The sequence below is a fragment of the Barbus barbus genome (assembly GCF_936440315.1).
Source record: "Barbus barbus genome assembly, chromosome: 47".
Taxonomy (NCBI): domain Eukaryota; kingdom Metazoa; phylum Chordata; class Actinopteri; order Cypriniformes; family Cyprinidae; genus Barbus; species Barbus barbus.
Genome location: NC_136725.1, coordinates 10,133,397 through 10,144,877, shown reverse-complemented (window position 1 = coordinate 10,144,877; position 11,481 = coordinate 10,133,397).

The window sequence follows — 11,481 nt, the reverse complement described above, 5'->3', positions numbered from 1 at the left end:
GGGCATCAGCGCTTCTCTCAGATCGTGACTGTCACTGGTGTGAAAGTGCCCCAATTTGCCTCCAATTTCAGGCAATTGTCTGTGATTTCCACAAAAACGTTGGAAAATGAAAATCTTGGCTAAAATTACTAAACTGTAACAGGTCTTGTGTTGATTATTAAAAAAAAAAAAAATTCAACAATTAATTAATTATGGAATAGATACAAAATGGTTTGGTTTGCACCAAAACAAAAACTTCAAAAAATCATTTTACATTTACATTTTACACAAAGCAAGTTTAATTTTTTTTTTATTATAAATAAAAAGCAAACAAATAGATAGAACACAAAAAGATTAGAGTGCCAGTTTTAGACAGTCTTTTTATAAAAATAAATAAAAAGAAAACAAGTAGACAGAACAGAAATAGAACTAGCGTTAAGGACTATAACTATAAAGATAACGATACCAAGAACGGTAACTATAAAGATGATAAAGATAAAGAAAACAAGCAGACAGAATGGAAATAGAATAGAGAGCATTCGTTTTAGAGGGTCAGGTTTTTAGAATAAATAAAAATAAAAAAAGCAGTTAGAATAGAAATAGAATAGAGAGCGCTAGTGCTAGAGGTTTTTTTTAATAATAAATAAAAAGAAAACAAGTAGATAGAACAGAGAGTGCTAGTGTTAGAGGGTCAAGTGCAGATGGAAGAGATGTGTTTTTAGCTGTTTCTTGAAGATGGCTAAGGACTTGGCTGCTCGGCTCAAGTTGGACAATGTCATTTCTCCAGGAGGGAACAGTTAAGGTGAAGGTCTGTGAAAGTGAGTTTGTTCCTCTTTGGGATGGCACTATAATGCGCCGTTCCCTTGCAGAATGCAAGCTTTTGGTACAGCACTTGTTCTAGTCAAAGATGTCAGGTAAAAGTCCATTCACACATGAAAAGAACTCCGAAACATCAGCTATAATCCAAGGTTAAACATCTTAAAACTAAACCTTTCAGATGTACTGCATTAGCTATTATTTTGAGCATGACAAGATATTACGGCATGCCAGAATGTGTTTACACTGGCGCTGAGATGCAGGTCTATTGCATTTCATTTGCAGCAAGGCAAAGAAAGCCTTTTAAAGAACAAGACGGCAGACTGAGACAAAAAAAGAAAGATAAAGAGGCAAAAGGAGAAGAACAGACAATATACCTTAGAGAAGATACCATAAAAACAAAACTATGAGGTACTGAAGTACAAACCCCCTTTCAGGAGTTTTTTTTTGTTGACTAAAAAATGGACTACAATCGACATGTAACAATATGACAAACTAAATGGGCTGTACTTTCATTCCCCACACACATGTTCTTGTCAAACTAAATAAAGCATCTACTCCAACTAAGGACTATATGACAGAAAAAAGCGTTCACAGATTTGGGAGACCTCGGCCAAGCATCCGTAGAGACACGTTAAGCACAGATCTTAGTAAGGTTAGGCAAACGTTTGTCGGTCGTTACCTAATGTTAGGGACACATAACAGGTTTAATGTACTGTGTGCTTTATGAACAGTGACAGGTCTGCGTGTGGAGCTCATTTCTGCTCTCCAGGCAGCAGGAGACTTGGATGGAGATAAGACCGCCCTAGAGAGACAAAGATGAGGCAACAATTCCACCATCCAATGACTTTCAGACGTAGGGGCCACTGCCAAACCCTCTCCGCAGATTGCGCTCTTCATTTGTCCTAACAAGAAACGGGGCTCCACGGCCCGGGCTTCGCACGCACACCTCCCACCCTCTGCTACAGCCCAGCTGGGATCAGATGAAAGAGAGGAAAGGGAGATAAACGAGTGTAATTGCTGGCAGATGACGAGAAGAACAATGGAGCAGAGTGTAAAGTGGTGAGGACCTGAACCAGAAGAGGTAAGATGTTGGATGTTTGCCACAGGTCTGCAAAACCACACACACAAATTCCAGCTCAGTTCCTACGGGACACGAACACAAATATATATATTTTTGCTAAATTTACATACAATTTTAATATATAGAGCGCATTGGTTTACACATTTTCTTTCTATATACCTTTGTTAAAATAGATCCCATTAAAACACTAATCAAGGGTTAACGGATAGAAGTCAATGGAAACTGGGCTTTTGAGCAAATGGGTTAAAGAATTAAAAAACTGAGCCTTTATGACTGATCAAAACATTTTAAGCTATCATGTGTATGTGTCACTTAAGAGGACAAAACTGGGATATGATGACAAGCACAGGAAAATATTTACAAAAATGCTGCAAAAAAGAACAGCATAAATCATATTCCACATTATTCCAAATTCTATTAATTTTACTTTATATAATCCAATTAAACTAGAATTAATTTTGAAGACAACAAACGTGTCTTTAATTTGACTTCCACTTATAATCATGAAAAATAACTACCACATTTTCTAAATAAATACAACCCCAAAGTTGTTATATAGGTTAGAAATATGAAAGATTTATGTATTTATGTGTGTATTTATATAAATACCTGAATATGGTAACTATGTATTTATGTTTGGAATAAATAAAGCCCCAAAGTTGTTATTATATAGGTTGGGAATATGACAGAAAAATATGAGACTTTAATCTAACTTTTTTGTATCTAATTAATGAAAGCATTCATTAAACATTTAATGAAAGGGCTATGATCCAACAAATCGAATACACTGAAACTATTCACAAGCTCACAGTGAAAGAGAAAGATAAGGTGCAGTCCCAATAACCTTTAAAACTTCTTAAAAGACAGAAAATATCACTAAAGGCCACATCAACCTGAAAAGATGAAAATAGCAAAAAGAAGAACCTGTTCACCCCTACAAAAGACAGTATGTCTTGTTCATTCAAAACAATTCACCTGTAAAAGCAGCAGCACAGCCATAACCAACCATCCTGGATCAGACCCAGGGTAAGACTGGCCAAGGTAATTACATGTAAAGTAACCAATTCACCAAGAGAATTGTGTGCAGCCCAAAAGATCAAGAAGTATACGAGCAATAATAACAGCCGCCCTGAGAGTGTCAAAGGAGCCAAAAGGCAAAGAAAACTCCAGTAAACTTGGTCCAATACCACACAGCTCTTCCAGTGCACCGACGCAGGCCACAATTCTGGCCTACCCGCATATTATGGGATTTGGTTGCCAGGGCTGAGTGCAAAGCAATACGTCTGCTGTCCAAAACTAGCTGAGGGGAGAAAAGGGACTTACTGTGCAGAGTGGCCAAACCTAAGACAATATTTATAGATTCTGCAGGAAAGTGCTGCACCAGGAAGAGGTCCTACTTTAACGTTGAACATATACGAGCAACAATTTTACACTGCATATTAATTTTCATTTGTGAAACTAATACAGAATTCTGTAATTGGAGTTGTTTTATATATATTAGTGCGGGCAATAAATCGGTAACGATAATTATCGCGATATAATTTTCCTCGATAAAACTATATAAATAAATGTTCAATATAATGTGTGTGCGAAAAAAGCAAAACAAAAGAGCGCTACTCATTTGAATCGGGCCACTTGGTCCATTTATCTGTTTGGCTCAAGGATCAAATGGCAGCACAGCATGAGCTTACTAGATCTAATGCTTTTACTTATTTACTCATCTACAAATTGCCATCTTTTCCCTTGGATTTACTGTAGTAACACTAATTGCTCCATGGTATTGTGTCAGAAATGTTGGTATTCGTATCAAATTGTATTATATTATAAATGTAGACGTATTAAATATGTAGTAACAGAGTAACAGAATATAGTTACAGTATTTTTTTGTGATTGAACTACAACATATACAAATGTAGGTGAACTATAGCATTTATAAATGTATTTAGACTATATACAGTCAGGTCCATAAATATTGGGACATCGACACAATTCGAACATTTTTGGCTCTATACACCACCACAATGGATTTCAAATGAAACGAACAAGATGTGCTTTAACTGCAGACTGTCAGCTTTAATTTGAGGTATTTACATCCAAATCAGGTGAACGGTGTAGGAATTACAACAGTTTGCATATGTGCCTCCCACTTGTTAAGGGACCAAAAGTAATGGGACAGAATAATAATCATAAATTAAACTTTCACTTTTTAATACTTGGTTGCAAATCCTTTGCAGTCAATTACAGCCTGAAGTCTGGAACGCATAGACATCACCAGATGCTGGGTTTCATCCCTGGTGATGCTCTGCCAGGCCTGTACTGCAACCGTCTTCAGTTCCTGCTTGTTCTTGGGGCATTTTCCCTTCAGTTTTGTCTTCAAGTGAAATGCATGATCAATCGGATTCAGGTCAGGTGATTGACTTGGCCATTGCATAACAGTCCACTTCTTTCCCTTCAAAAACTCTTTGGTTGCTTTTGCAGTATGCTTTGGGTCATTGTCCATCTGCACTGTGAAGCGCCGTCCAGTGAGTTCTGAAGCATTTGGCTGAATATGAGCAGATAATATTGCCCGAAACACTTCAGAATTCATCCTGCTGCTTTTGTCAGCAGTCACATCATCAATAAATACAAGAGAACCAGTTCCACTGGCAGCCATACATGCCCACGCCATGACACTACCACCACCATACTTCACTGATGAGGTGGTATGCTTCGGATCATGAGCAGTTCCTTTCCTTCTCCATACTCTTCTCTTCCCATCACTCTGGTACAAGTTGATATTGGTCTCATCTGTCCATAGGATGTTGTTCCAGAACTGTGAAGGCTTTTTTAGATGCCTTCCTGTTTTTGAGGCTCACCAATGGTTTACTTCTTGTGGTGAACCCTCTGTATTCACTTTGGTGAAGTCTTCTCTTGATTGTTGACTTTGACACACATACACCTACCTCCTGGAGAGTGTTCTTGATCTGGCCAACTGTTGTGAAGGGTGTTTTCTTCACCAGGGAAAGAATTCTTCGGTCATCCACCACAGTTGTTTTCCGTGGTCTTCTGGGTCTTTTGGTGTTGCTGAGCTCACCGGTGCGTTCCTTTTTAAGAATGTTCCAAACAGTTGTTTTGGCCACGCCTAATGTTTTTGCTATCTCTCTGATGGGTTTGTTTTGTTTTTTCAGCCTAATGATGGCTTGCTTCACTGATAGTGACAGCTCTTTGGATCTCATCTTGACAGTTGACAGCAACTGATTCCAAATGCAAATAGCACACTTGAAATGAACTCTGGACCTTTTATCTGCTCATTGTAATTGGGATAAATAGGGAATAACACACACCTGGCCATGGAACAGCTGAGAAACCAATTGTCCCATTACTTTTGGTCCCTTAACAAGTGGGAGGCACATATGCAAACTGTTATAATTCCTACACCGTTCACCTGATTTGGATGTAAATACCCTCAAATTAAAGCTGACAGTCTGCAGTTAAAGTACATCTCGTTCGTTTCATTTGAAATCCATTGTGGTGGTGTATAGAGCCAAAAATGTTAGAATTGTGTCGATGTCCCAATATTTATGGACCTGACTGTATGTATGTGTGTGTGTGTTACATTTTGTAACACTTGTAACTATTTTGTAACTCACACTGCTTAGTGTGAAATAAATGTAGTCTTTTGCTGCCTCATCCTACTGCTGATGTTTATAAATATGTGGCACTCCCAAACAATTGAAAAAAAAAAAAAATTGCTAGTCTCAGGAAAGAAAATGCTTTGGAGAATACACAGCTTTAGGGTTAGTGTGTGCAACAGTAGCGGGCAACACTAACAATAAAACTAATAAAAAAAAAAATCAATCAAGCAATCAATAACACTGCTAAATAACACCTCACACCAAATATTTCTTCTTTAAACACAAATTCATTTTGCAGGAAGTAAAATAATCGGCTGCTGCATTAAAAACACCATCCTTCTGAGAGACAGAGTGCATGTCATTACAAGAGACCTTAGCAATTGCAATCACTGCAAAACGGCCCGAGCAGAGCGATCGATCCGGACCCGTGAACTACATGTGCTGCATCGACAGGGTGAATGCATCAGGGAGAGCGAAAGGAAGATGGAGGAAGGGGGGACGGAGCGGGGAGGGACGCCGCAGGCCGTATGGGGGAGAGAGGTGCTGAAAAGGTTGAAAGATGAGGAGAAAGAAAGGTGCTGCAGTGCTCTTGTGTCTATATGATACGTGCCCGATCGCTCCAATATAAACACAGTCAACTAAAATGAATGCACACACACACACACACACACACACACACACACACACACACACACACACACTACACTACACTACACTCCCTGCTGTCAGGATGCCTGTCTTTTTGAGGCACTTCTGACGTGTGCAATGTTTAGCTGCAGGGAAGAGTCTGTCTCTTGGGAAGAATAAGACACGGATATATACTGCTTTCCAAATTCAGCCAAGCATCGGTGCATATGACAGAAACCAACCAATTTGTAGAGTTCACTAAAACCAATTTTTATTTTTTATTTTTTTAACTATGTAAGTTTGCTGCTGTTCTCTGTGAACACCAGCAGCGATAGCAGTCTGTAGCTGAAAGCTGACTAATTGAGAGAACTTAAAGGAAGGCAATCATTGCAGAGACAGACTACAGCTGCACCTTGCCTTCAAAAACAATGAAAACTGAGAAAGAGAGAGGGAGAGAAGGCAGAAAAGGGAGTGGAATGAAGAAAAACAAGAATAAAGTGAGATAATAAAAAGAGAATGAACAGGGTAGCAAGTAATGAGGGATGTAATTGAAAGGAAAGAGGAAGCAAAGGAAGGAGGAACCACAGACAGACAAACAGATAGAAAGATCCTGATAACACTGCTGAAGACATTCTTCAGTTAGGACACCAGAGGGTGCCAAAGCATCACATTTCTGTTTTTTCACACATCTGTCAGCTCAATAAAACTGCGACTCTAATTCAGTTCAGCAGGAGGTCAAAGTAGAAGTACTAAACATCTGTTTGGGGATGTTTCTGTCCTTTCTGTCAACAGGACACTTGAGATAAAGATATTTACACCTCTATGTCCAGTTTAGCACGCGTGTGTGTGTGTGTGTGTGTGTGTGTGTGTCTGTTATTGTTTATGAGCACATTTCTTCGATACCACCTGCTGTGTCTTTGTATTCTCAATTTAAGAGGAATTTTGGCAGTAAAACAGAGCAATCCATACAGATCCCAGAAACAGCTAAGAGTGTGAGTATCGTAAACACATTTATGAGTTACTGACCAGCAGGGGAAAAAAATAAAAGGAAATTGATTGTGAGTGGCCAAAGGCTCTCAGACTGCCTGGGGGTGGCTATAGGCAGCAAGTGTAACACATGCTCTCCTCAAACATTGTCCCACAGACACACGATACAGCCTCTGCATTCTTAAAATACATATTTACAAATATATACATTTTCATAATGACTTTCTATAGTGTAATGTTTAATTATATGAAGTTAAGGATTACATATACGGAATTAAAACATTCCTATACACAGCTCAACAGTGTTTATCTACGAAACTAGTCATTTTCATGTAGACCATTCCATGCTAAACCACCTCTGTTGTATGCATGTATGTATGTTATGTACGCACTGTGTGTGTGTGTGTGTGTGTGTGTGTGTGTGTGTGTATGTATGTTATGTACGCACTCTGTGTGTGTGTGTGTGTGTGCGCGCGTGTGTTAAAGGTAGGGTAGGCAATTTCAGAGAGGCTAGCAATAGCAAGCTAGCTTTGAAAACATAGCATAGCTAGTAGGGCTGTACGATTAATCGAAATCAAATCGAAATCGCAATTTGAGACGTTGTGATTTGCTAATCGCAAATCCTGCGATGTGGATGCGATATTACTCTGTTCCAGAGCATATGCATGACTGCCAGCCATGAGTGGCGGTGGTCTTACTAACCAATAGAGTGAGCGCACCTCCGTTCTCCTTGATCAGGACTGCTCTAGCCAACTGCGTAAACGCCCACCGTTTAAAAAGGGTCAGATCGAAAGTTAGGCAAATTAAAACTAATGAAAAACATACGTAACTTCAGCTTCAAAATGACATTGAACAAAAAAGGTAATTTGCAAGAGCTGTAGGCTGTTCCCCAAAGAATTTTTAAGTGAACAGTGCAGAACTTAGTGTGAAGAACATTTTGAAAATTTAAAGAACCTAAAACAGGGGTGTCAAACTCAGTTCCTGGAGGGCCACAGCCCTGCACAGTTTAGATGCAACCCTAATTAAACACACCTGATCCAGATAATCAAGTCATTAAGGCTTATTTGAAAACTACATGGTATGTGAGTTGGAGCAGGGTTGGAACTAAACTCTGCAGGGCTGCGGCCCTCCAGGAACGGAGTTTGACACCCCTGACCTAAAAGGTTGCATGGATGTAAAAAGTTCTTCATGTAACTATCAATGCCATTAAAGAACCCTTTTTTTTTTTTTTAAGAGTGTGGTTAGAATATGGTGTATCAGTCAAGTCCTAGCTTGCTTATCCAGGCTATGATAACACATGATAGATCAGTATTTACTGAGTATACCCACAGGACTATGGGAATCGCATTACAAATATTGTGAGAGATTCCTCCACTCTGAAATCAATAGATAATGTACTCCATAAAATCCCTCTGCAGGAAGAAAATATTATCAAAAGCACTCTGTGGTGGCCACTGCGAGAGAAATTATTCAAAGTGTCTTCTTCTATTGTCTAATACAAACACCCAGACACAAATAATGAGATCCATGTTTGTGTCGCTCAGCAGCCAGACTTTTGTCCAACAGCACGTTGTCTAACAAGATGATCAATCTCAAGGCTGATGCTGTCCAAATGCATCTTAGCAACAAGTGAGCATTAGAGACGAACCCAGAGTGAATTGCAACACACTAAAATGACTTGAAGCAAACAAATCAATCTCTCTAGAATAATCAAGAATATTGTTTAGACGTATGGAATAAAAATGATACAAAGTGTAAAAATGCAATAAATGTAAATAAATGGCAAATAAATAAATTTGCCATAAAGCAATAACCAGCTACTAATACGAAAGGAAGGATTTGTATTACAAACAATTAGCTATGAGATACTATACAAATGACTTAAATGTGATCACATTCTTCTATTGTTCCAGTCAATTTTATACTTCAAAAGCAATTCAGCTATGAATATAAAGGTTATATCCAGGAATTGCAGTCAAATCAGTTTAATCTGGAAACTATACTCTGGAGAGAAGAGGGGAAATTATGTTATCAGGGAGAATGAGTTGTGACTGAAGAGGACAGGTGGAGCAGTCTCTAAAATTATTTTACATTTTCTTAACTGTGGTTATAATAACAGTAAAGGGAACAGTGACATGGTCTATTGCTTTCCAAAAAAACTAAAAAAAAATGAGTTTAAAAAGCAAGGAAATATACTGTCAGGTTTGATGATATAACATTTAACATTTTAGGTTAACTATTCCTGTAGATAATGTAGACAGTGTTTCATGTTGATCTGGGTTTTGAGTAATGCCTGGGTTTCCATAAGAAGGCCACATGAATCTATACAAATGTGATGTTGGCATCTAAAACACTGGGCTTCAATTCCAGTCCAGATGTACAACCGTTGATCCATGGAGAGCTAAATTCCATCTCTATGAGCTGATCAAGAACCTCGCTCTGGAAACCTTGGCCAGACCAGTGGAAAAACAAACACAAGCTCCACAAGCTACCAGCTTCTCCATTGACTCATATCTCCACTGAAATTTCTAAGAATGCAAGCAATAAAAGAAAGTCTTATACAATGGAATGCTGGGGAAAATATTGGTTAGCAACTCATCGTAAAATATGGGAAGAATGAGAAAATTGAGTAGAAGAAAGATCTCAATGTGGTTATAGACCTTATTTAACATTCTAGAAACCAACATCTACGAATGACATCTAAAGCTATTACAACTTAACTTCAAACTATTTGTTGGATCATGGTAGATGCTTAGTTGCTGATCAAAGATGGTCTACCAGGCCTAAGATTGTATACCAAGCCATACATGGACCAGTTTGGACCTGCTAAGATGAGCTACTGACCATTTAACGGCAGGTCACAAACTCGGTTCCTGTAAAATTACTATATCTGAACACCACATAATTCTTTTAGAGGAAAAAAAAAAAAAAAAAATCCTCGTTATCCTCGTTCTGAACATCTCTTTTAACCCTGTTAGAGAAATGTTTCATACTAGTAATTTTGAAAATTAGCACTGCTTTTTGTATTGTTCTGAATTGTAGTACCAAACCGTTAATCCTGGTTAAATTATGAGCAGAGTGAAACTTGAATCAAGATAACCTAGGATTTACAATGGCCCAGGGTTAAATCTTATATATGTCCAGTCTTAGAGCTGAACAGAGTTGTACAATGAGTGGCTGGTAGTTAAAAAACTGCATTGTATGTGTGTATCAAAACTTTTTTGTTGAGACAGTTCTAACTCCATACTTGTTCTGATCTGGCACAGAATTATTGTCAATGGTCTCAGTTTAGTATCTCATTAAATCAAGTGGAGGAAGTTAACTCAGGGTTCTACTACAAACAACCATACCAAACTACAAACACATTTAAATTAGCTGAAAATGGTTCAGTGTCCTATAACTAAGTAAGATGGTTATTAAAGATCTTACATTGTTCTTCTTAGGAAGAAAGTGTTTGTGCATCTGTGTGCAACTTCCTGAAGGGCGATTAGTTTTTGATGTCAGCTAAGTGGGTTGGTTTGACTGACATCCAGTTTTAGCAATGCTGCTCTTTAAGTGCTGTAGTAAGGTGCAATTAATACTGGCTACACATGCAGTCTGACTGACAGCAACTGTCCAAGGTATTACAATCCAAACAGGTAAACTGCTCTCGCATAATTTCAGCAGATGGACTGCCCACCCTCAACTTGACGGATGGACGGCAGCCGGGGTGTCTATTATCCTGTCTTTAGCCCAGTCACCACCGCAACAATGCTTAACAAGCTTGTCTGTGAGGTTAACGCTTCACCCAATCCTGTCAAGCCGAGACGTTGTAATACATGGCGAGTGGAAAAAGAGCTAATACCATCCCTTCCAAACAGGGAGAGAGAAAGAGAGATGAGCAAGGGGGAAAAATTAGAACTGCAGTGAGATAGGGGGACATCATGGCCTAGTCTTGTCAAACAGCATTAAGACTCAGAGGAAAAGGAAGCGCTGGGGGTAGCATTACCATTACATTAGTACCATTACTACTGCCTGTGCGTATGAGTAACTGTCACACAAAGACAACATTAGGGCAAATTTCTTTGCAAGAAATAAAGAAAACAAAGACAGGGGTTTAAGTGTCTCATAAAAGGGCTCACTTAATGGGCCCGGGACAAAATATTTAGATGCCAGGTGACACTGAAAACTGGAGTAATGGACGCTAAAAATTCAGCATTGCCATCAAAGAAATAAACAACATTTTAAAATATATATATAAAAAAAGAAAACAGTTACTTTAAATTGTAATAATACTCCATACTTTTAATGTTTTTACTGCAATGGTGTGTGCACAAGATATGGTGATGCTTATATACACACACACACACACAGATTTGTTTTTTCAGACCCCAG